General features: G+C 39.8%; 1 pseudogene; it reads left to right on the plus strand.

Annotated features, from left to right (window-relative positions):
* The first annotated feature begins 1,633 nt into the window (after positions 1–1,633).
* LOC139032371 (thymosin beta-4-like) lies at positions 1,634–1,776 on the plus strand (annotated as a pseudogene).
* The last annotated feature ends 24,899 nt before the right edge of the window (positions 1,777–26,675 follow it).

Consider the following 26,675-nt stretch of genomic DNA (forward strand, 5'->3'; position numbering starts at 1 on the left):
TTGCTCATATCTTATTCATCTTGACATCTAGTCCAGCACCTGACACAATGCCTGCTGCATGGTGGAGCTCAACAAAAATGATTAGATGAATGGAATGATTTTTTTTTAAATTTAAATCTTTTTCTCAGCACCATTTAAAAATGTCTTGTTAAATTTGGAACTTCAAGTGTCTGTTCTTTTCTTTCTTATGAGAATTAGTTTTGAGGTCACAAAGGCTTTTTTTAGGCAATTTTAAAAAATGATTTTATTTATTTATTTTAGGCTGTGCTGAGTCTTGGTAGCTGCGTGGATTTTTCTCTAGTCGCTTTTCTCTAGTTTCAGAGAGCAGAGACTACCATCCTCCAACTGCAGTGAGCAGGCTTCTCGTTTCGGGCACTCAGGCTTCAGCAGCTGCAGCTCCTGGGCTCCGGAGCACAGGCTCAGTTGTCACAGCGCTTAGTTCCTCCTTGGTGTGTGGAATCTCCCCAGACCAGGGACTGAACCCAGGTCTCCTGTGTTGGGAGGTGGACTCTTTACCACTGAGCTACCAGGGAAGCCCGAGGCAAGTTGCTGTTGTTGTTGTTTTAATAGCTTTATAATTTGGTATTGCAACTCTAGAAACATTGTAAAAGCAACATACAGAATTTCAGCTTCTCCTTCATTTAGATTCCCATTTACCACACTTGATAAAGAAGCAGCAGGCCCAAAATGGCATCATTTGTACTAAGCCCCATGTCAGCAAATGATTTAATACCTAGCTTACTGGCAGTTTCAACCTCCTCCAAGAATGTGATTTTAACTGGTTAGTCTGGAATTTCTTGGTCAGCACAAGTGTGGCAATCCTTCAAGACCTCTTCCCTCCCCCAAAGGAGCATGACCTAAATCTCAATCTATCCACTCTTTGCTAGAAATCTCCCTTTCTTGACCCTTTTCTGTCTATAAACACCTTTTACACTGCTTGACAGAACTCTTTTCTACTTGCTAGATAGGATCCTGCCTGATTCATTATTACTGAATAAAGCCAGTTTGATCTTTAAATTCGCTCAGGTGAATTTTCGTTTTTAATAGTTTTGGTGGCAGTGCTGGTATTGAAGGAGACATTCGGCCGCTTCCCTGGGGCCTCAGATGGTAAAGAATCTGCCTTCAATGTGGGAGACCTGGGTCCAATCCCTGAGTCAGGAAGAGTCCCTGGAGAAGGGAACAGCAGCCCATGCCACTATTCTTGTCTGGAGAACTCCATGGACAGAGGAGCCTGGCGGGCTACAGTCCATGGGGTTGCAAAGAGGCGGACATGACTGAGTGACTAATACTTTGACTTTCCGGCAGCTTCAGTAATAAGAAACACAGGCATGGCATCCCTTGAACCCTTTAGAGTTCTCTGTCTTTCCTGCCATGTCCAAGGGCCATGGATAAATTCCTCTCAGTTCTGAGCTCCACCCTCTTTACATCAGGATCCTGATCTGATTGGCTTGCCACCATTGTCAGTTTGTTTGGAAGCTCTCCCCATTCTTCCCAGACTCTCCCCAGATTCCACGGTGGGAAATGCTGGCTGGAGCTGAACTGGGTCCAACTTAACCAGACTAAGACCCTGGGCAGCCACTGCTCAAACCAGACTGCACTCACTCATATACCTTGCTCTGCTTCCTCTGAAACCATGTCTGACAAACTTGATATGGCTGAGCTTGAGAAATCCAACAAATCAAACTTGAAGAAGAGAGAAGCGCAAGAAAAAGAAAAAAAAATCCTCTGCCTGCAAAGGAAATGCTTGAACAGGAGAAGCAAGCAAGAGAGTCATAACAAGGCAGGAGCCACAAATATGAACTGTATGTTCCACAAGCATTGCCTTCTTGTTTGACTTCTTGTAGCTGTTTCCCTTCATTTGATGCAAAGAGGTTGGGTCAAGTTTAAGTGACCACACTGCCCCTTTTCACACCAAAGAAAGAAGAACTACAGCAGTGAAAGCCAGGCCAGCCTCCGCCATCTGCCTGTCTCGCTGTTGGTGAAACAAAAATCTGAATAGGACAACAGTGAAACCTTGAGTAAAAGCCAACTTGGTCCATAGTGTCCTCAAGCCTGTAAAACGTGAGGCTGGTGTTCTGTTTTGTTTTGTTTCTTTAGCCTTGGGGCATGTGGGATCTCAGTTCCCTGACTGAGGATAGGACCTAGACTTTTGACAGTGAGAGCAAGGAGTCCTAACTACTGGATGGCCCTGCAAAATGCAGTTTAATCACAATGCCACTGTTTTGTTCAAATGATTTTAAGTGCTATAATGTACACCTTTAAAAATACGCAAACAAAAAATTTTAAAGTCAGAAAAAAAGAAGGACTGGGTCTGACTTGAGCTGTTCTGTGTTCAGAAAGCTGTTGTTAATGGGCATCTCAGAAGAATGCAAAACTAATGGGCAGGGGGAAAGCATTTAAGAGCTGTTGGAGCACTTGCCACCTATGTCAAAGCTCTCATGTTGAGATAAATTGGTCATGAAATAGGTTAGACTGTGTAGACTGAAAAAAACAGTCACAACCTAAAAGTTGAGAGTTATATTTTATTCTGTGGAAATTTTTAGGACTTCAAGCCCTGGAGATAGCATTTCAAGTGACTCTGAAAACAGCTCCAAGGATGCAGAGGGAGAAGTCAGATTATATAGAAATTTGCAACAAGGGGCTGGTAGTCTAAACAACAAAAAATTATTGTTAATTAAAGAAAACCAGATATATCAAGTTAAGGAATCAGAGCTTTTCTATGTATGGGAAGATGCAAGAGTCCGGGTTTGCCGAAATCATTTTTATCATATGCATCTCAGCGATCGGGCCAGTATTCTGAGCTCCTCAGTGCTCACCTTAGGGAGCAGCTGCAGCCCAATGGCTGCCCAAGCAGATACTGTTCTCTTTCCTGGGTGCTCTCAGGGCTCAGAAATTGGAGGGTTAGAATAGCTACTGACTGTGACATCCTTGTTTACTAACACAGCAGGAAATAATTTCATTTCTCAAATGACACAGGTCACCCACAAACCTCAAAAGAACTTCTGTGCATTGTGGTGCACTTTAAAACACTGTGCGAGGGACTTCCCTCGTGGTCCAGTGGTTAAGAATCTGTCTTCCAATGCAGGGCATGCAGGTCAGGGAACTAAGATCTCACATGCCACTGAGTAAGTAAGACTTGACGCAACCAAAAATAAAAAATATTAAAAAAAAAAAAATTAATGTGTGACTCCCAATCCAGCAGTAAATCCCTTTTAGGTATTGGTTTGTCTTAAATTTTATAGAGTTAAATTTGCTACATTTAGGCACACCAACTTATTTTAAGTCTAAGAATTATAGTCCTGGAAGCCATATATTTCAACAAAAATGGCAAAATCTTACTAAAAACCACCTAGAATTACAATGACCACAAAGGGAAATATTCCAATTTAGATAAGATTGTTTATTTAAGAAGTGAAGTCGAAAACAAGTTTTCCCAAGCCAAGCAAACAGAATGGAAAACCTATCTTAATTGGTACTTGTGCTTACGTGCTCAGTCATGTCCGACTCTTTGCAACCCCATGGACTGTAGCCCGCCAGGCTCCTCTGTCCATGAATTTCTCCAGGCAAGAATACTGGAGTGGGTAGCCATTCCCTTCTCCAGGGGATCTTCCCAAACCTGGGACTGAACCTGGGTCTCCCGCACTGCAGGAGTAGTTTTTACTGTCTGAGCCCATTAGTATGCAGAAGCTTCCAGACAGCCTAAAGACAGAAGAACCACGTGGCAGACTTTAGGCCCATCTGAAAACTCTCTTCCTGTGGCATTCTGGGCTCCATACAATAAATGAGGTCCTTCAACCTGCTCATTTATACGGTAATTAATTCAACCCGCTCCAGCTTCATTATCTGTGAATGGATTATCTCCTGAGATTAGTGTACTGATAAAAAGATAGAAAATAGGATGGGAGACCACGAATCTTACTGAACTTGTGACCATAACTGAGCACTGTGAAAGGACTTTGGAGTATGATTGTAAACAGGAAATCTCCAAACTATCAGCTTCACAGCTACAACAGCTCCAAGGCCAGAGACCTATTTAACATCTGGATTTCTCCAATTGCAAACTCCTTGGGGTTCATCATCAAAACATGGGCCCAAGAATTGATGTCTCAGTTGTCATCAGCTGGGACACTGGAGAAGAGATTGTCCTCAAAGGCCTTATGCAAATTCCAGAGTCAACTTAAATGCCCTCATGGGTGTGTGCGTGCTAAGTCGCTTCAGTTGTGCTGACTCTTTTCGACCCTATAGACTGTAGCCTGGCGGCTCCTTTGTCCATGGGATTCTCTAGAACACTGGAGTGGGTTACTGTGTCCTTCTGCAGGGGATCTTTTCGACCCAAGGATCAAGCCCACAGCTCTTACGTCTCCTGCATTGGCAGGTGGGTTCTTTACCACTAGCACCACCTGGGAAACTCAAATGCCCTCATATCTACCTCCAAAGGAGGGTCCCTACATGGACCCCTCCCAGAATTGGCAGGACTCTGAGAAGTTCTCTAGAAAACTGCCCCTAATAATTCCCTTAAACAGCCAAGAGGAAGCTAAAATTAAAATTAATGGAAAATTCTGTTAAATTCTGGTAATAGATACCAGAGCCATACTTTCTACTTTAAATCTCACTCTTATAGAACAACAAACCCCCAGAAGTGAAAATTAGGTAGTTGGGGTACCTATTGAAATTCAGAGAGGGTTTTTATATCAAACAAATGGTGACCTTTTACTGAAAAGCATTTCTTTCACCGTGTGACACAGCCCAATCTATTATGCAGAGCTCTCCTTTCTAAACTAAAAGGACTGGGAATTTCTAGGCAGTTCAGTGGCTCACCCTGACAGTAAAGAATCTGCCTGAAATGCAGGAGATCTGAGTTCAAAATCCCCTGGAGAAGGGAATGGCTACCCACTCCAATATACAGAAGAGCCTGGTGGGCTACGGTCCACGAGGTCAGAAAGAGTTAGACCCAACTGAGCAACTAACACTTTGACTTTCCAGGGGTTAGGACTCCATGTTCTCACTCTGTGGGCCTGGTTTTTGATCCCTGGTTGGGAGACAAAGATCTCACATGCCACTTAGTGTGGCCCCCCCCCAAAAAAAAATTAAATTAAAGTAAAGTAAAAGGGCTAATACATTTTGACATCCAGTGGAGACATCATTTTAGAATTTCCTGGTCAATCTGAACTTGATCTTTTATGTTCTTTATAATTTATCTTTGATACAAAAGAAGAAAAACTCCAATAAAAATTTTTTTATTTCATGCAGGTGCCTAAAAATCTCTGGGCTACTTCTCATAGGGACTTTGAGAGAATAAAAAATACAGTGTTTATAAAAACTCAAATAGATATGACAAAGCCTCTTCCTAAATTACCTCAGTAACCATTAAAGTCTGAGGTTACACAAGTGTGTGTGTGTGCTCAGACCCCACGGACTATAGCCCATGGATTATAGCCCACCACGATCCTCTATCTGTGGAATTTTCCAGGCAAGAGTACCATTCCAGTGGGTTGGGGGATCATCTGGACCCAAGGATTGAACCCACATCTCTTGCATCTCCTGCACTGGCAGGCAGATTCTTTACCACTGCGCCATCTGAGAACCCTTGGACAAGGCCACACACTGAGAGTAGGAGACTGAATTACCCAGGAGCGATCATTCCCTGCACCAGTCCCGATATTGTAACATGCTGATCTTGCTGGTCTGAAAACCTAATGCATGGGATGGCCATTTGTCAAGAACCTGAGAGCTATTAACAAGACAGTTCTCTCCCTGTTTCCTACCTGTTCCAAGTAGGAAAAAGAGAAACATCCTTTTCTCACGAGGCCTACCAGACTTAAGATTGTTCCATGTTACGGACTTTGCTTAGCCTTCCTCAGCATCCCTGTAGACACCAACAGCCAATACCTATTTGTCTTCTCTTGGAACAATCAGCAATATATCTGGACAGTCAAGCCTCAAGAGTTCATTGTGTCCTTTTTAAACTTTCCCAAGTGTTCCACCAAGATTTAAGTACCTTCTAGTTCCCTGGGAAATTGACCCTTTCACAATATGTAGTAGACAAGCCTCGTGGTGTGTCTGTTACCAGAGACATCCATAAAGATTCTACTTAATTGCCCCTACAGTTAGCTGAAAAGGGACATAAAGCCTAAAAAACAATTCCAATTATCTGTGCGTGCGTGCATGCAGTCGCTTCAGTTGTGTCTGACTCTTTGCCACCCTATGGACTGTATCTTGACAGGCTCCAAAGGATCCTCCAGGCAAGAATACTGGACTGGGTTGCCATGCCCTCCTCCAGGGAAGCTTCCTGATCCAGGGATCGAATCTATCTCTCCTGTGTCTCCTGCATTGCAGGCAGATTCTTTATTGCTGAGCCACTGGGGAAGTACCTACAATGATCTCTAGAAACTGTTTATTATTCGAGTCATAATCTAAGCACTGAAGGAATCCAGTTATTTCCAAAATGCACTAAGCAAATCCAAGAATTTCCTAGGTCCACAACTAACTGATAACTTTGTGGATTTCCGGGCCTGGATGTCATTATAGACGACGGGGTCCTAGATTTTTTCTTTTCTATTAGCTTCTGTATTTTATGAACCTCCTAAACCTGAACCCCTTCCTTGGAAAGGTAAACATGAGCATGCCTCTATAAAGTTGAAACAGGTACTGCAAGAAATACCTGCCTTAGGGCTACCTAACTATTCTAACCCTTTCATTTGTGCCTTCAAGGAAGAACCAAGCCCTGGGAATGCCTATGTAGCACTTGTTAATAAACATAAGCCTTTTGGTTATGATAGCTTGCAATTGATTCAGTTCCTTGTGCCTATCCCAACTGTCTTAAGGGATAAACTGCAGCTACACAGTTAGTAGAAACCTCATCAAACTCAATCCTAGGAAATGACATTTATTTACAAACTCCATATGCAATCCAAAGCCTCCTTAATTCTGAATTGAATCAACACCTCTCCACAAACAGACTAAGCTTGTGTGAGATCCTTCTACTTTCACCACCTAATCTTCATTTTAAACACTGCAGGCTCTTAATCCTGCTACGCTGTTACACCTGCCTGACAAAGGTGAGCCCCAGGGCTTCGAGGTGATAATGTCCCATTCAGTGACACTGCATCCTGATTTATGAGATGCCCCTCTGACTAACCCTGAGCTGATCTTTGTTGATGGGTCATATTGTAAAAATTACAAAGGATATTTCTAAGCTGGGTATGCTGTTATTGTCCAATATGAACTACTTGAGAGGGAAAGCATCTCACAAGCTAAATAAGTCCAGTAAGCAGAGCTCCATGCCCTTTCCAGGGAATGTCAGTTGTTAGAGGGACAAACTGTTAATATTTCTACTGATAGCCAGTGTGCCTTTGCAGTCATCCACTGGAACTTCCCAGGTGGCGCAGTGGTAAAGAATCTGCCTCCCAATACAGGAGACATAAGAGACATGGGTTCGATCCCTGGGCAGCAAAGATCCCCTGGAGTAGGAAGTTGCAACCTGATCCAGTATTCCTGGAAAATTCCATGGACAGAGCAACCTGGCAGGCTACAGTCCGCGGGGTTGAAAAGAGTTGGACGTGACTGAACACACGTGCACGTACACATGGAAACAAAGGCGTTTTCTTGTTTATTCTGAGGCCAACCACCTGTGTGTAAATTATTTCATACAGCGAAGCCTTCTGAACTGTAGGGATTATGGTTCTTATTGAAAAAAAAAAACAAGGGTGTGTGTTTTTGTGATGTTATGAACACATTTCTACTTTATTCTGAAACATTTGCCAAGCTATTAATAATTACTATAAAACAGTATATAACATTAAAAATGTTAAAGGACTACTTAGCATTAGAAGCAGACTATATCCCCAAATTCTAAAGCAGCAAAGATATTGTTGCTTGTATAAAGCCTAGTGATACTTCTTATGCTTGTATAAAGCCTAATGATACTTTTCAGACTAATTTCCATGGTGCCCTGTTGACATTAGCACCACCTGCTGTATAATAAACAATCTTAGACATCTATCAGCTGTTGATACAGGTGTTAGTTTTTAATCACTTTTTATATGTTTTAAATTTTTGAAATTCTAGTATACCTGCCATATATAAAACAAACACTGTACTCTATTTAAAAAAATGAACAACAAGGAAATGACCTTCTTACTACCATTCTTTTGCCTTCTGAAACTGCCGTTATTAAAACTGAGGCCCACAGTAAAGACTGTACCTGATTTATCCAGGGAGATGCCTGATAAACAAGGGCAGCAGCAGAAGCTTTAAAGCTGTGGCACATGTGAATGAAATCCACTATCTTTTGGCAAAAAAATGACCCCTGGTTCCCAGACTTTTGCCATCCTGATGTCCTTGCAACATGGCAGCCATATGCTCTTGAACCAAAGGGATTAAGATGGGTAAACAATGGTTGTAAACTCAATGAACAGTCTGGATATTGGGAAGCCCAAGACGGCTACTTTGCTCTTCCCAGATTCCTGGCAAACCTCATTTTATATATTTTGCATTTCTTTATCCACTATATTGCTAAGTCATGTCCAACTCTTTTGCGACCCCAAGGACTGTAGCCCACCAGGCTCCTCTGTCCATGGGATTCTCCAGGCAAGATTACTGGAGTGGGTTGCCGTGCCCTCCTCCAGGGGATCTTCCCAACCCAGGGATGGAACCCACATCTCTTCTGTCTCCTGCATTGGCAGGTGGTTTCTTTACCACTAGTGCCACTGGGAAGCCCCAAGAAGAGAAGATGTTTGGTCAAAAAGTTTGCCCTGCAGTTAAGTATCTCAGGTGAAATAGTTATCTCTTGTAATACCTCTGTTCCTGACACAGCTCCCTTTCTAATGTAAATTTCCTTTATAAATTTAGATTTCCGTTGAAAAGGGATAATTTCGAATCTATTTTCAGAACTTCTTTTGTGTCTGCAATTTCTCAAAATAATCCACTTATGCCAAAAGGCTTATTTGGGGGTGGCATATTCTGCTATTTTTTACTTACATGATGAAAGGGTAAGGGAGTTCTCTCTGGCCTCTTTTAGAACAGCACTGATCTCATGACCTAATCACCTCCTGAAGGCCCTGCTTTCTAATACCATAGCACAGGGAGCTAGGATTTCAGCATATGAATTTGAGAGGGACACACTCATTTATACCATAGCGTCAGGTTGCATCAGGGTTTCCCAGGTGGCTAAGTTGTGAAGAATCCACCTGCCAATGCAGGAAACACAAGAGACACGGGGTCTGATCCCTGGGTCGGGAAGACCCTTTGGAGAAGGAAATGGCAGCCCTCACCAGTATTCTTGCCTGGGAAGCCCCATGGGCAGAGGGGCCCAGTGGGATACTGTCCATTGGGTCACCAAGAGTCGGACAAAACTAAAGGACTTAGCACACACACACACAGCTTGTTGCATCAGTTTCCTTCAACTTGGAATGGTTCTCAGTCCTGCTGTTGTAGTCTTTGACAGTATTAAAAAGTGCAGGCTTTTCCTTCCATAAGCTGACCCTCAATTTGGGTCTCCAACATTTCCCATGACCAGACTTGGGCCGTGCGTCCTTGGCTGGAATCCCACTGAACGGTAGCTGCTCCCATCTCAGTTCTTCTCAGACTTCTTATTACTGGCATCAACACTTTTATTTTTCCAATTTTCTGTTTCATTGATGAACCCAGGATGAACTAAAATATTCAAATAATTCCACAAACTCTGTTGAACATAGTACTAAAATGTAACTTGTTTTAACTGGTCTGGAGACCAGACCAGTAAGCAATAGCTTAAAAATTTTGCATGTTGATGTTTATGTAAAAATCTGAATGTGTAGCCCTGCAAGCTTCTCTGTCCATGGGATTTCCCAAGCAAGGATACTGGAGTGGGTTGCCATTTCATTCTCCAGGAGATCTTCCCGACCCAGGGATCGAACCTGCATCTCTGGTATTGGCAGGTGGATTCTTTACTACTGAGCCACCAGGGAAGCCCCCCAAATAGTCAAATAAGTCCACAAACACTGGTGAACATAGTATTAAAACATGGTTTGTTTTAACTGGTCTGGAGCCCAGATCAGTAAGCAACAGCTTAAAAATTTTGTATATTGATGTATGTGTAAAAGTATGAATATGATAGATAACAGGCAAAACTAAAAAATTAGGAAAATATTTACATGTGATGCTAACCATGATTTTAAAAAGCAAAGAAATTATAAATATAAAATTCTATAAAGTTATGTCAGGGAGAGAAGGATTAGGCATAAATATACAGGTAAAGTCAGTGTTATTGGTAATACATAGATCTTACTTTGGGTGATAGATTCTATTTATATTTCATAACATAGATCTATGTTTTATATTGAGACAGTCAATTCCTAGGCAGGTTGATAAGAGGTCTGGGGCTCCCAAGGAGGAGATAGGGGTCTGGAATTCTCAAGGAGGAGGAAAAGACAAACTTCTTTTTCTACATTCCTTAGTCTTAGTAAAGATTATATAACAACAATGTATCCTTCTTGAGGACATGTTTCTCCTTCTAGAGAACCTTCTGACTAATCCTGTTATCTCAGAGTGTATATTATGGGAGTGGGTCTGGTAAGAGGTTGACAAACTTGAGACATTCTTTTGATTTACTGTAATAACCGATTAAAAAGTCTATAACTCACTTGCTTAGACTAGTGAGTGATGCACTCTCTGGCCCCCTTCTGATGTCTATGTCAGAAGCTTTCTCTGTACCTTTTTCACTTTAATAAAACTCTGTTACACAAAAGCTATTGAGTGATCAAGTCTGGTCCCTGGTTCCAAAGCTAAATCTTCTTCTTTGGAGATCATAAATCTGACATCGTTCCCTGTAAGCTATCAATATGTATGTTACATATATGAAAGTAGTGTTAATCTCTCAGTCGTGTCTGACTCTTTGTGACCCCACAGACTACAGCCCACTAGGTTTCTCTGATCATGGAATTCCCCAGGCAAGAATATTGGAGTGTGTTGCCATTTCTTTCTCCAGGAGATCTTCCCGACCCAGGGATCAAATCCGAGTATCCTGAATTGCAGGCAGATTCTTTACCATCTGAACCCCAGGGAAGCCAAATTATACATATGTGTGTGTGTATATATATGTGTGTGTGTGTGTATACTTGTGTGTATGAATATATCTATATATGCATGTGTGTATACATATGTGTGTGAATATATGTGTATATATGTGTTTACATATACACATGTGTGCATGTATGTGTGCATATACATGTGTGTATGATTATGTGTATATGTGTGTATATACACATGTGTACATATGTGTATGAATATATGTGTGTATATACATATGCATGTATATACATACGTGTGTGAATATATGTATATGTGTATATACATATATGTGTGTATCTATGAATATATGTATATGTGTATACATGTGTGTGTATGAATATGTGTATATGTGTGCACATGTATACGTGTGTATGGATATATGTATATGTGTATACATATGTGTATGTCTGAATATATGTGTGTATACATATGTGTGAACATATGTTTATATGTGTGTATACATGTATGTATTAATATATGTGTGTATGTATGTATGAATATATGCATGTATGTGTGTATATACATGTGTGTATATACATGTGTGTATGAATAGGTGTATATACATGTGTGTGTGTATGAATATATGTATATATGTGTGGTGTGTGTGTATATACGTGTGTGTGTGTATGAATATATGTTATTGTTGCTGTTCAGTTGCTCAGTTGTGTCTGACTCTTTGCAACCCCATGGACGGCAGCACGCCAGGCTTCCCTGTCCCTCACCATCTCCTGGAGATTGCTCAAACTCACATCCATTGAGTCAGTGATACCATCCAACCATCTCACCTTCTGTCATCCCCTTCTCCTCCTGCCTTCAATCTTTCCCAGCATCAGGGTCTTTTCTAATGAGTCGTCTTTTCTTATCAGGTGGCCAAAATATTGGAGCTTCAGCTTCAGCATCAGTCTTTCCAATGAATATTCAGGATTGACTTCCTGTAGGATTGACTGGTTTGATCTCCTTGCAGTTCAAGGGACTCTCAAGAGTCTTCTCCAGCACCACAGTTCAAAAGCAACAATTCTTCAGCACTCAGCCTTCTTTATAGCCCAACTCTCACATCCATACATGACTACTGGAAAAACCATAGGTTTGATTAGATGGACCTTTGTTGGCAAAGTATTGTCTCTTTTTTAATATGCTATCCAGGTTTGTCATAGCTTTTCATCCAAGTAGCAAGCATCTTTTAATTTCATGGCTGCAGTCACCATCTGCATTGATTTTGGGGCCCAAGACAGCAAAGTCTGTCACTGTTTCCATTGTTTCCTCATCTATTTGCCATGAAGGGATGGGACCGGGTGCCATGATCTTAGTTTTTTGAATGTTGAGTTTTAAGCCAGCTTTTTCACTCTCCTCTTTCACCTTCATCAAGAGGCTCTTATATGTATGTATGTATATATACACACACAGTTATCCTTTTACAACATGGATTTAAACTGTGAAGGTTCACTTACGGGGGATTTTTTTTTTCAATAATAATTACTACAGTGCTGTGTGATCCATGGTTGGTAGAGCATACATATGTGAAGGACCTGTGGATACGGAGGATCAATTGTAAATTATATGTGGATTTTTGGCTATGGGGAGGGTTGACACTCCTAATTCCCATGTTGTTCAAGGATCAACTGTATAAGTTGTAGTTGGTATTAGCGCTTACCAAAATTAGCCCCTCCCTATAACAGAATTATAAATCCCAGCCATGGTGAGAGTCATCTGTTATCATAACATAAGCTAGTGCATCCTGACTGGTATGGTATATATCAGCCATCACATAATAAAAAAATTTTGAGTACTCAAAGGAATTAGGGAATAGCGCTCAAAACATAGTAAAAACTTTTATCTAATGAGAGACAAGGACCATCTGTAGTATCTACAATTAAATCAATACAAACAATAAACAAGGCAGAAACAGCCCTGGAAAGAGTGCAGTCTTAAAGTCATAGATTTTTAGTATATGCCATCTGTTTGAATTATCTGAGGGACTTCCCTGGTGGTCCAGAGGTTAAGAATCCACCTGTCAATGCAAGGGACATGGATTTGATCCCTAGTCCAGGAAGATTCCACATGCTGCTGGGCAAGTAAGCCCCATGCTCCACCACTACTGAGCCCATGTTCTAGGGCCCGTGAGCTGCAACTATTGAAGCCTGTGTCCTAGAGCCTGTGCTTTGCAACAAGGGAGACCAGGGCAATGAGAAGCCTGAGCAAAACAAAGAAGACCCAGTGGAGTCAAAAACAAATACAGAATTTTTAAATGAAAAAATTTAAAAATATATAGACATTATGTATCTCCTAATATGATGTGTTAAGAAAAGCACATCACTTCTGTAGTTTTCCTGCCAAATACACCTGAAAGTGAAAGTGTTAGGTGCTCAGTCATGTCTGACTCTTTGCATTCCTATGGACCATAGCCTTCCAGGCTCCTCTGTCCATGGAATTCTCCAGGCAAGAATTCTGGAATGGGTAGCCAATTCCTTCTCCAGGGGATCTTTCTGACCCAGGGGTCGAAGCTGGGTCTTTCACATTGCAGGCAGATACTTTATCATCTGAATCACCAGGGATCAAGCCTAAATTCAGTCAAATAAGGAGAACACATTAGACAAATCCAAATTGAAGCTGTCCTACAAAGTAACTGGCCAGTATGCTGAAAGTACCAGAGTCATAAAAGACAAGTAAAGACAAAGGAAATGTCATGAAAGAGGTAGCACAGACATGGCAATTAGATATAATGTGAAATCCTGGGTTGATTCCCAGACCAGGAAAAGAATATTGGTGGGAAAACTAGTGAAATGCAAAGTCTTGTAGGTTAGCTAATAGCATCATATCAATGTTAATTTCCTGATTTTGATAAAAGTACTACAGTTAGAGAAGATGTTAACATTTAGGGAAAACTGGTGAAGAGTTTTGGAAACTTTCTGTACTATTTTTGCAACTTTTCTGTAAGTCTAAAATTATATCAAAATAAAAAGCTAAGTGCTTTTTATTCTCAAAAGCACTCTGGATGATTAAGATGAGGCTCAAGGGTAGGATGAAGAGTGGGCTGTGGTCAGAGGCAAGATAGAGGATTTTGCATACCTTACTTGGTATCTTGTTTACATTGTGCTTTTGCATTTAGGAGAAGCCATATTTATACAATGTATACAATCCTAGTCAGGGTTTGAAAAGGTCCAAGTGGCCAAAGCAGTTATTTCAGTGGCCTTTTCAAACTGTTGCAGCTTAGACTATAGCTATGTTTTTCAAAATATCACAAGGAACATTCAAAGATATTCACAGCTATTATGTCTTAGTCAGAAAATGATGAGTAGCTTCTATTTTGTTCTTTCTGTGCTCAGAGACTCAGTCATGGCCAACTCTTTGGGACCCTGTGGATGGTAGCCTGCCAGGCTCCTCTGTTCATGAAACTTTCCAGGCAAGAATACTGGAATGAGTTGCTACTCCCTTCTCTGCTTTTTTTTTTTTTTTTAAATACCTTTAAGTAATTTTCAAATGATTTACAGTTATTACATTTTGCATACATAATCAAACCCAAATTATTCTTAAAAATTTCAACACAAATGTATGTATGCTATATGATTACACGATTATATATTTTTGCAAATTTTCAAAAGTAGGATATTTATTCCACCTGATTAGGACCACTTTCTTTTATACTCTGACTTCTCTGTCACATGGTAGTATTGGAGAGAGAGCATATTATTAAGATCTTGTTGAGTGGAAGCTGAGTTAGAAATACACTTAATTTTAGCTTAATGGACTACACATTACATGGTTCATTCCATTATAGTCTAGCTATTGCTGCTTATTATGGCATAATCATGGCTTCCAGGAAAACCCCTACCACCCACTGTGCCAACCATCCAGTGTTTGCACTTCACCAAAAATGAAGATTAAAGATTGTATCGAGGTGAACATATCTATGATCTAACTTAAGAGGTTGTAGGTAAAGGCAGAAAAAGCTTAAAATGTATGGATCCAGGAGCTAGCCTATGGAAAGGTGCTCCAACTCTTAAAGTTTACATACGAAACAGAATTGTTAGAGGATTACTCAAATTTGACAAAAGTTTTAAAAACTCACATCACCAATAAAAATCATGAAGCTGAATGAAAATTTTATAATATTCAATAGTGAAGAGCAGTTTACTCTTACCAGAGGAAAGGATGTATAATCTTTTGTCAACCTAAATACACAGTGTAAGAATTGTGAGTCAAATTTTATTTGGGGTAAAATGAGGACTGTAACCTGGGAGACAGTACCTCGGATAGCTCTGAGAAACTGCTCCAAAGAGGTAGGGGGGAAGCACATATGTGATTTTGGTGAACAGGGAGGACATATAATCAAGTTCATATTTTGTTGCACAAGTTTTCTGCTAGTCACAAGAAGCAGTCGTCATCATGGAGGATTTTAGTGCATTTCTAGATATGAAGAGATACAAGAATTGAGCTCATAAAATTGGCTTCTAAAAATATCTAACTACCTGAAGACCTGTTCTGCCAGTTTCTCCCACAGCACAGAGTGCCTCATTTCTGATCTCCACCTTGAACTCCTTTCAGGGGGTGTTGAAAATCAGCAGTTGCTGCAGCACGTGATTTACTCCTTGCTGAAGCAGATGGCAACTGACAATGGCAAATGCTAACGTGTAGTTGACACTTTTCCTGATTTATTTCTTTCCTGTATTAAAAAGTCACTGTAGTATGAATAGGCAATCAGAGTATGTAGCCATGAATGCTTTAAAAGGTAGAAAAAAAGATACAGAATGGATCAGGCAGTTAGTGGATTAAATTATATTATTTCTTTGGATTTTGTAATTTTTAAAAAATATCTATTTGTTGCATCAGGTCTTTGCTCCAACATGTGGAATCTTCTTCATATTGCAAGGGCTTCTCTCTGGTTGTGGCCCACAGGCTTCAGAGTGCTTGAGCTTAGTTGCCACAGGGCGTGTGGGGTCTTAGTTCCCCAACTGGGGATCAAACCTGAGTCCCCTGCTTTGAAAGGCAGCTTCTTAACCACTGGACCACCAAGGAAGTACCTGGATTTTGTAATACTTTTAAAATCTGTAATTTATTATGATTTTTTTTCCATTCTGGTTATATTTATTTTTATCACTTATTCTATATTTGGTGTTTATATTATTTTTTGAAAATGAGCCCCCTTCCTCAATCTTATAAGTTCAGGCACCCCCAAACTGGATCTGTGGGAATGTGCAGTTTCTCAAATATATTTTCTGATTGCCTCTGAGGCTGCTTCCTTACTCAGAGTCTTAAATAAGAGGCTGATGCTTTAACTCTTCATAGACAACAAGGATTGAGCACTAGAGTTAATAATTCTGAGACACTACTGGGGAAGAATAGGATGGAATCAAAGTTATCAATTTGTGTGCTTCCTGAGCATGAATTTTTTCCTGAGCATCAAAGACCATTTGTGGCTACTCAAACAAAACTATATTTTAATTTATTTATGTGAAAATTTAGAAACCCTAGTTCTCTTTATGCCTAGTTGAACACATGCTTTAAACTCATTTTCATTATTCTATTTATAAACACAGTGATTTTAACAATGAGTTTAAAGAACCTTTTGATTACCATGTAATCAGTTTGTGTTGAACAAAATGCCCTAAATAAGCAGCCCTATTTACAACTTAATTACAGTTTTACAAACACTTTATATTTCTTTTATAAATGTAACATATTGATTTCTTTTAAAGCACTTGGAATGCCTAACTTAGAAAGCAAAATCTCTTTTATCTAGCTTCTTTCTTAAATCTAAATAAATTGTAAAAAATATAGTGAATTCCAAATTCCCTTAAACATTGCAATATTGTTTAAAAACTTGTTCTAGTCTTCCTTTCATCCAAAAACTCAAACCCCAAATCAATTATTTAATTACACATTTTAAATTGTGTAAAATTTACATTGTGTAGAATCACAAAGCTAAACTGTCAGATACACAAATATGACAAATGCTCCAAATAAATAAACTATTTCTAATTTTAGCCCCAAATTATTACTGAATATTCAATTTATTTTTTTTTAAGATCTCTGTATATTCAATTCTAAGCCTTCCCAGAAGTTTTTCTATTTCAGGTAAACTGGAGTTGACATCATCAGAAGCTGAGATATTTACCAACCATAGACTTTCAGTCAAGATAAGAAACCTTATCAAGATAGATTGTCTTCATAGAAGGCCTCCTTAGATGAACCACACCTCTTGGAATCCACAGCCTTGTGTAGCCCCTCCTCTCAGAATCTGTTGCTGGTAAGCAATAGAATATAATGGAAATGAAGTCTTGTTCCTCCCCTCTATGAACATTCACTCTGCAGGAAGCTAGCTGCGATGCAAAAAGTTTGATGACTCTGAGTTCACCGTGCCGCAGGAAAACCCAAACAAGTCACCCGCAGATGCTGTAATGTGCATAGAGAGATGTCTGGCCAGCTCCAGCTGTCCAGGCCATGTCCATGAATAACATCCAAGCTGGAGCCCCAGATATTGTGCTTCTGAATCAAAGCATCCATGTGGAAACCATCTGAATTCCTGACCTACACAATTGTGAAATATGAAAATAACAAGTTTTTTTTTTAAGCCAGTAAATCTTAGGACAGTTTATTATGCTGGAATAGATAACTGAACACCTTCCAGGTGACTGGGCCACGAAGGACACACTGCACTCCTTTTTGTGTTTTTATAACGTGGGATTCCAGGTTCATCTTCTTCAATTAGGATTCCATTATCCTAGTTTATCCTATCTCCTTAATTTTCAAATTTAATTTGGGTCAATTAGTACCCAGCCTGAAAATTTATAGCAACTTCATATCTTGGTTGGATCTTGCTTTTTATTTGTTTATTTTCTTTTTCTTAGTCCAGACTACAATTTTCAAAGAAATTGAATGGCATGTTTGGATTCTTCATCTCTTTCTTTGTCAAGCTCCAAAGCAACAGTGCAAAAGTCAGATAGAGGAAGACAAATATCATACAATATTACTTATGTAAGAATCTAAAAAAAATGGTACAAATGAACCTGTTCACAAAACAAAAATAGAGTCATAGATGTAGAAAATAAACATGATTACCAAGGAGGAAAGGAAGGGAGAGGAATAAACTGGGAGATTGGGATTGACATATACAGACTTCTATATATAACATATATGGCGGCTCAGATGGTAAAGAATCCTCCTGCAACGTGGAAGATCTGGATTTGACCCCTGGGTTGGGAAGATCCCCTGGAGAAGGCATAGCAACCCACTCTAGTTTCTTGACTGGAGAGTCCCTATGGACAGAGGAGCCTGGCTGGCTACAGTCCAGGGGGTGGAAAAGGGTCAGACCGGACTGAGGGACTAAGCGCAGCACAGATGTAAACAGATCGCTAATCAGAACCTAGTGCTCAGCTCAGGGAGCCCTACGAAGCACTCTATAAGGGCTGACATGGGAATCAGTTCAGTTCAGTTCAGTCACGCAGTTGTATCTAACTCTTTGTGACCCCATGTGGGAATAGAATAAAAAAAAGTGGTTATATGTACATGTATAACTGATTCACTTTGTTCTACAGCAGAAATACACAACATTGTATATCAACTATACTCCAAAAAAAGAAAAAAGAAAATCAATTAAAAAAAAAAAAAGGTCCGGCTTATGCCTCTGACTGTGTATAGAATATCCTAAGTGAGTAGTTCAGGGCAGATATGACCTTCCTGAGATAAATAGCACTTAAACTTCTACCCATTGCTGCCAGGAGAACAGGCAGCTAGAGGGCGGCTTTGCTCAAAGGACACTAGAGCCAAAAGTACTTAAAGACTTTAAGCTTGTTGAGGTTTGAAACCTACAGAATATATTATTGGCTTCAAAATATACTGAGAAAGTGACAATAACAAAATACAAAAATATTGAATAAAATGTTCACAAATACATGTTAACTACATCAGATGCTAAATTCAGTTGTTGTTCAGTCACTCAGTTGTCTGACTCTTTGCAACCCCATGGACTTCAGCACACCAGTTTCCCTGTCCTTCACCATCTCCCAGAGTTTGCTCAGACTCATGTCCATTGAATCAGTGATGCTACCCAAACATCGCATCCTCTGTCATCCCCTGTTCCTTCTGCCCTCAGTATACCCAGTCTCAGGGTCTTTTAGAATGAGTCTGCTCTTCGAATCAGGTGGCCAAAGTATTGGAGCTTCAGCTTCAGCATCAGTTCAGTTCAGTTCAGTCGCTCAGTCGTGTCCGACTTTTTGTGACCCTATGGACTGCAGCACACCAGGCTTTCCTGTCCATCACCAACTCCCAGAGTTACTCATGTCCATTGAGTAAGTGATACCATCCAACCATCTCATCCTTTGTCATCCCCTTCTCCTACCACCCTCATTCTTTCCCAGCACCAGGGTCTTTTCCAGTGAGTCACTTCTTCCCATCAGGTGGCCAAAGTATTGGAGTTTTAGCTTCAGCATCAGTCCTTACAATGAATATTCAGGACTGATTTCCTTTAGGATGGACTGGTTTGATCTTGCAGTCCAAGGGACTCTCAAGAGTCTTCTCCAACACCACATTTCAAAAGCATCAATTCTTCGGCACTCAGTTTCCTTTATAGTCCAACTCTCTCATCCATATGTGACTACTGGAAAAAACCATAGCTTTGACTAGATGGACCTTTGTTGGCAAAGTAATGTCTCTGCTTTTAAATACGCTGTCTAGGTTGGTCATAGCTTTTCTTCCAAGAGCAGGTGTCTTTTAATTTCATGGCTGCAGTCACCATCTGCAGTGATTTTGAAGCCCCCCAAAATAAGGTCTGTCACTGTTTCCCCTCTATTTGCCATGAAGTGATGGGACCAGATACCATGATCTTAGTTTTCTGAATGTTGAGCTTTAAGCCAAGTTTTTCACTCTCCTCTTTCACTTGCATCAAGAGTCTCTTTAGTTCTTCACTTTCTGCCATAAGAGTGGTGTCATCTGCATATATGAGGTTATTGATATTTCTCCTGGCAATCTAGATTCCAGTTTGTGCTTCCTCCAGCCCAGTGTTTCTCATGATGTACTCTGCATATAAGTTAAATAAGCAGGGTGACAATATACAGCCTTGATGTACTCCTTTCTCTATTTGGAACCAGTCTGTTGTTCCATGTCCAGTTCTAACCGTTGCTTCCTGACCTGCATACAGATTTCTCAGGAGGCAGGTCAGGTGGTCTGGTATGCCCATCTCTTTCAGAATTTTCCACAGTTTGTTGTGATCCACACAGTCAAAGGCTTTGGCAAAGTCAGTAAAGCAGAAATAGATGCTTTCTGGAACTCTCTCGCTTTTTCAATGATCCAGCGGATGTTGGCAATTTGATCTCTGGTTCCTCTGCCTTTTCTAAAACCACCTTGAATATCTGAAAGTTCATGGTTCACATACTGTTGAAGCCTGGCTTGGAGAATTTTGAGCATTACTTTACTAGCGTGTGAGATGAGTGCAATTGTGCAGTAGTTTGAGCATTCTTTGGCATTGCCTTTCTTTGGGATTGGAATGAAAACTGACCTTTTCCAGTCCTGTGGCCACTGCTGAGCTCTCCAAATTTGCTGGCCTATTGAGTGCAACACTTTCATAGCATCATCTTTTAGAACTTGAAATAGCTCAACTGGAATTCTACCACCTCCACTAGCTTTGTTTGTAGTGATGCTTCCTAAGGCCCACTCGACTTCACACTCCAGGACATCTGGCTCTAGGTGAGGATTCATATTATCATGAGTTTCTGGGTCGTGAAGATCTTTTTTGTACAGTTCTTCTGTGTATTCTTGCCACCTCTTCTTAATATCTTCTGCTTCTGTTAGGTCCATACCATTTCTGTCCTTTATTTTGCCTATCTTTGCCTGAAACATTTCCTTTGGTATCTCTAGTTTTCTTGAAGAGATCTCTAGTCTTTCCCATTCTATTTTTTCCTCTATTTCTTTACATTGATTGCTGAGGAAGGTTTTCTTATCTCTCCTTGCTATTCTTTGGAACTTTGCATTCAAGTGCGTGTATCTTTCCTTTTGTCCTTTGCCTTTCACTTCTTTTCTCTTTATAGCTATTTGTAAGGCCTCATCAGACAACCATTTTGCCGTTTTGCATTTCTTTTTCTTGGGGATTTCCTCTAGGATTGACTGATTTAATCTCCTAAAATTTCAATCTGTTTAAACAAAATTTTTTTATTTCAGATTTTTTTTTTTCACTTTATTAGAATTCCTGAGAATGAGTGCCAAAACAAGAGTCCATCATAAATTACACACAAAAAATCAAAAGTAAAGTATAAATATGTTTTAAATAAAATATTATATTTAATGTGAATTAAGGGCAAAATGATATTTTCATGATTCACAAATGGGAGTATGAGTTTCTCTCCCAGGTCATAATACCATTTTGGAGAAGTGGTTAGTTCACTTGGAAAACAATTTAGATCGATTGTACACATACAGTCACTATCCTTCCAACCTTCTCAACTCCTCTTGGCTGTATGCTATCATTTCATTATATCTCTTAGAGAAATAGACCCTAAATGATCCTGATACTATGCAATTAAACTGTTACTGCCAATTTTAGAAATAAGTCCCAGACAAATGAAATGATTTGCTTAACAAATCCACAGCTAGTAAATAGATGACGGGCCAGAGCTGGAACTCATGTCTCCTGACTTCAGCACTCTTTTTTCCCCCTGTTTTCCCCATCAAAGCTTCTTGTAACATTCATTTTATTCACAAGTTGAAAATCACTGTTGATGTCGGGAAAGATACACCATGCAATTGTCCCATTCTGCTGGAACATGATTCTACACCAGTTGACCAAGGAGTTAGGACTGTGCTTTGGGGGAAAAAAAAAATGAAGAGATATAAGGCTACACAGAAAAGAGAGAAAAGAGGAGTTTGAGTTAAGAAACACAAATAACAGCAAAAATAAAAACCTAATATATTTCATAATGTTGTCTTGGGACAAGTCTCCTGGTAACATATATCTTATTAATAGATGTGGTTCAGGGCAGAAGTTGGAGTGCAGGAGTCACAATAGTTTTCTGTGATTGGATCCTGGGGGTGGGAGACAGGAAGGACAGAATATTAGAGACAGTCTTGATTGTCCTTGGAAAATTTTTGTTTTTTTTCCCTCTCTTCCAATCAAATGCAGTTCCAAGAAAACAATCTGCTCTTGGTCACTTACACAATCTGTGTCAGAAAATGACCTCAAAGGGCATTACATTTCAGCTGTCTTATTTTGGCTGCAAGAAATAGAACTGAATTTTGGCTCACTTGTGCTAATCCTGTAGGACTTCATATTGGATCTTTCTGTTTACTCACAGCCCTCTGCTTTCATGCTAAAATTTGACCTTCATGGTTCCTTTCCATTAAATGCTTTATTGTAAAGACATTTATATTTTGAGATACATCAGAACCTTTTTGTTGCTAAACAGATTTTTTTCTTTTTTTCATGTGGACCATCTTTAAAGTCTTTACTGAATTCATTACATGTCACTTTTGTATTTTATATTTTGGCTTTTTGGCCACAAGGCACATGAGGTCTTAGTTCCCTGACCAGGGATGGAAACTGCAGTCACTGCATTGGATGGCAAGGTCTTAACCACTGAACTGGCACGGAAGTCCCATGCTAGACAGATTATAATTTATGTAGTTGAGAAATAGCTATGCCTCCAGCAACTGAGAAACATTTATTTTCCCTAAGGTACTTTTACCTCTTAAATCACACCATTTAGTCATATAATCCTGGCCTATTTCACTAATGGAAGGGAGTGTCTTGACCTCACTAACCCCTCAAAGAGGCTACAGAAGCCCCTCAACCATGGAAAGTCTTTTCTGGAGCTCTAAGCAAAGGAAACTATACCCATGTGATCTATATGCTTGGAAACATATGGAAAATCAAGCCAAGAAGCAGAGGAAGAAGAAACAACTCTTCAGAGAATTTAAAGGTAAACAAGTCTTCTCCTTTTGACTATTTTGACAGGAAGAAGTGAAATAATCCCAAATAGTAAGAAGTTGATTTATTTTGCCATCATGTTACTTCCCTGATGGTTCTACCAATTCTCTCTTTACTCCTTGCTTCCTGCTGAGAGTTTCTTTTAGCTTCTCCACCCACTGGGTGAAAGTCCTGAAGTTATCTCACACACGTTTCTGCAGCAGAGTCCCCCAGTCCACTGGCAGAGAATCCAGGGTGGCTTCCTAAGCTCAGCAGTGTGACTCTACTAAATGGGCCTTCCATCTGGAGGCCACTGTGACTGGATCCTAAGAACTGAGTCCTTCCCATCGGGAGAGCAGGACCACCAGTTCCTATCGCCCCACAGTGATCTCCAAGTCTCCTCAGCTTTACTGTCCTCTATAACCTCACCCAGCTCTCTTGCATCAGACAGAAATCAGAGCTCTCATTAAACTGTCATTTCTCTTGTGCTTGGTGAAGATGATATGCAAATAGGATAATGAAAGGACCTTTAAGCAATTCCTTAGAAGAGCATGGTCCAGTGACCTAGTTTCAGAGCCCAGACACAGAACCTGGACCTCTGTAAAGATCCTGTAGTTCATCATTCTAGTTCCTTCTGCCCTATTTCCTTCTTGCTTCAGGCTTAGCTGAGATGAAACACAGCTGGTTGCCATTATTTTCTTCACATAATTGAAAACAGCTACTTTAGACTTCACTTCCTCAGAGGCTACTGCTACTGCTAAGTCACTTCAGTTTTGTCCAACTCTTTGCTTCCCCATAGACGACAGCCCACCAGGCTCCCCTGTCCCTGGGATTCTCCAGGTAAGAACACTGGAGTGGGCTGCCATTTCCTTCTCCAATGCATGAAAGTGAAAAATGAAAGTGAAGTTGCTCAATCGCGCCCGACTCTTAGCGACCCCATGGACTGCACTCCTCTGTCCATGGGATTTTCCAGGCAAGAGTACTGGAGTGGGGTGCCATTGCCTTCTCTGCTTCCTCAGATGAAATAATGCCAAATACATAAATATCTCCTCCACATTCCATTTTTTATCCTCAGTCTTTTTCTCATTTGGGGACTTGTTTCTTGAGGGGCAAATATTCAAGTTAGGTAATGTTATTTTTTTTTTTTTATTGAAGTAGAGTTGATTTAACTTATAGGCAGAGTACATCCTGTGAAATGCCAGGCTGGATGAAGCACAAGCTGTAATCAAGATTGCTGGTAGAGAAAAATCAATGACCCCAGATATACAGATGATACCACTATTATGCAGAAAGCAAAGAGGAACTAAAGAGCCTCTTGATTAAAATGAAAGAGGAGAGTGAAAATCTGACTTAAAACTCAAAAACATTCAAAAAACGAAGATTATGACATCCAGTCCCAGCACTTCATGGCAAATAGATGGGGAAACAGTGGAAACAGTGACAGACTTTATTTTCTTGGGCTCCAAAATCACTGCAGATTGTGACTGCAGCCATGAAATTAAAAGACACTTGCTCTTTGGAAGAAAAGCTATGATAAACCTAGACAGCATATTAAAAAGCAGAGACATTACTTTGCCAACAAAGGCCCATGTAGTCAAACCTATGGTTTTTCCAGTAGTCATGTATGGATGTGAGAGTTGGACTATAAGGAAAGCTGAGCACCAAAGAATTGATGGTTTTGATCTGTGGTGTTGGAGAAGACTCTTGAGAGTCCCTTGGACTGTAAGGAGATCAAACCAGTCAATCCTAAAGGAAATCAGTTTCTGAATATTCACTGGAAGGACTGATGCTGAAGCTGAAACACCAGTACTTTGGCCACCTCATGCAAACAGCCAGCTCATTGGAAAAGACTGATGCTGGGAAAGATGGAAGGCAGGAGGAGAAGGGGACAACAGAGTATGAAATGATTGGATGGCATCACTTACTCAATGGACATGAGTTTGAGTAAGCTCTGGGAATTGGTGATGGACAGGGAAGACTGGTGTGCTGCAGTCCATGGGGTCACAGAGTCTGACACAACTGAGCAACTGAACTGAACTGAAAGACCCTGAGTGCCACAACTAAGACCCAATGAAGCCAAATTTTTTTAAAAAGGTCTTATTGGCACATTTACTGGTTGCACATAAAATTCACTGATTAATTTAGTGATAAAAATATTTTTATGATGATTTTAAATCTACAATGCTAATCAAGACTGTGGTATGTCATTCCATTCGTTCATTCTCTTTTGTGTCCATGATAATAATTTAGTGATATTGATAAATAATGACTATGATAATAAGGTCTATTTTTATTCCTTGTTAAAGTGGTTCCTAGATATTTGATCATTTTTGTTGCTGTTGTAAATAGATTGGTTTATTTCATTTTATTTCAATTTGTTGTTTGTAAATATGAAGACTATAGACTTTTTGTATATTAATCTTACTCCCAGCCAGAATATTGAATTTTGTATCATGTATAATAAGATTTCAATTGTTTATGTTAGGGTTTTCAGATACATAATCTTCTCATCTTCATGTAATCATAATTTTCTCTTCATTTCTAGCATTTATATAGCCTTATTTTTTTTTAACAAGTTTCTCAAATTTATTTATATAGAGTTCAGCAAAGTAGTCTCATGATTATTTATGATAATTTAAATTTCCTCTAGATCTGTGGTTATTTCTCCAAAATCCTTTCTTATCTTCTGAATTTATGAGTTTTAATTTTTATATTAAGTTAGTTAATGACATACTCAATCTTCTAATAACCAGGCATTTGGATTTTTTAATCCTATTTTTTTCTTGTTTCCTACTCATTTTCTGTTCTCTCTATGGTTTCCTTGTTTCTGTACCTTTAGATTTATTTTGTTATTATTTTTCTAATCTCTGAATAGATGTTTCATTTATTTTCATTTCTTATTTTTTAAGATAGGCACAAACATTGCTTTAGCTGAATTCGGTGAGAAAGTGTTTTTTTTTTTGTTTGTTTTCACCTCTTTATTGTTGGTTTCGTTTCTCTTTCTTTTCTAGTTTTGGTTTTATTTTACTATGCTTATGGCTATCTGTACCAAGTCTACTTTTTGGAATTCATCAAGATTTAATTAATAGCACAGTATTTATGGTCAATTATTTCTATAGTTTTCCATGGGTACTTTAAAAGAAGATACTTTTCCTATTTCAAGGAGAAAATTACAGAGATGACAGTGAGAATAGCCTCATTTCATTGTTACTTGGGCCTTTATTATATTATCTAATTTTTTTTATTATGAAGATAATTGCTATACAGTGTTGTGTTGATTTCTGCCACACAACAACATGAATCAGCCCTAGGTAGACGTATGCACCCTCCCTCTTGAACCTCCTTTCGAACCCCCACCCCATCCCACGCCTCTGTGTTGTTATAGAGCCCCAGTTATACAGCCACTTCTCACCAGCTATCTGCTTTACATGTGAAAGTGAAAGTGAAAGGCACTCAGTTGTGTCCGACTCTTTGCTATCCCATGGACTATACAGTCCATGGAATTCTCCAGGCCAGAACACTGGAGTGGGTAGCCGTTTCCTCCTCTAGGGGATCTTCCAAACCCAGGAATCAAACCTAGGCCTCCCACATTGCAGGCAGATTCTTTACCAGCTGAGACTCTATTTTACATATGGTAGTGTATGTGTTTCAATGCTACTCTCTCAATTCATCCCACCCTTCCTTCCCCAACGCCACCCCTGCTGTGTCCACAAGTACATTCCCTATGTCTGCATCT

This window comes from Odocoileus virginianus, chromosome 31, assembly GCF_023699985.2.
Source record: "Odocoileus virginianus isolate 20LAN1187 ecotype Illinois chromosome 31, Ovbor_1.2, whole genome shotgun sequence".
NCBI classification, from domain to species: domain Eukaryota; kingdom Metazoa; phylum Chordata; class Mammalia; order Artiodactyla; family Cervidae; genus Odocoileus; species Odocoileus virginianus.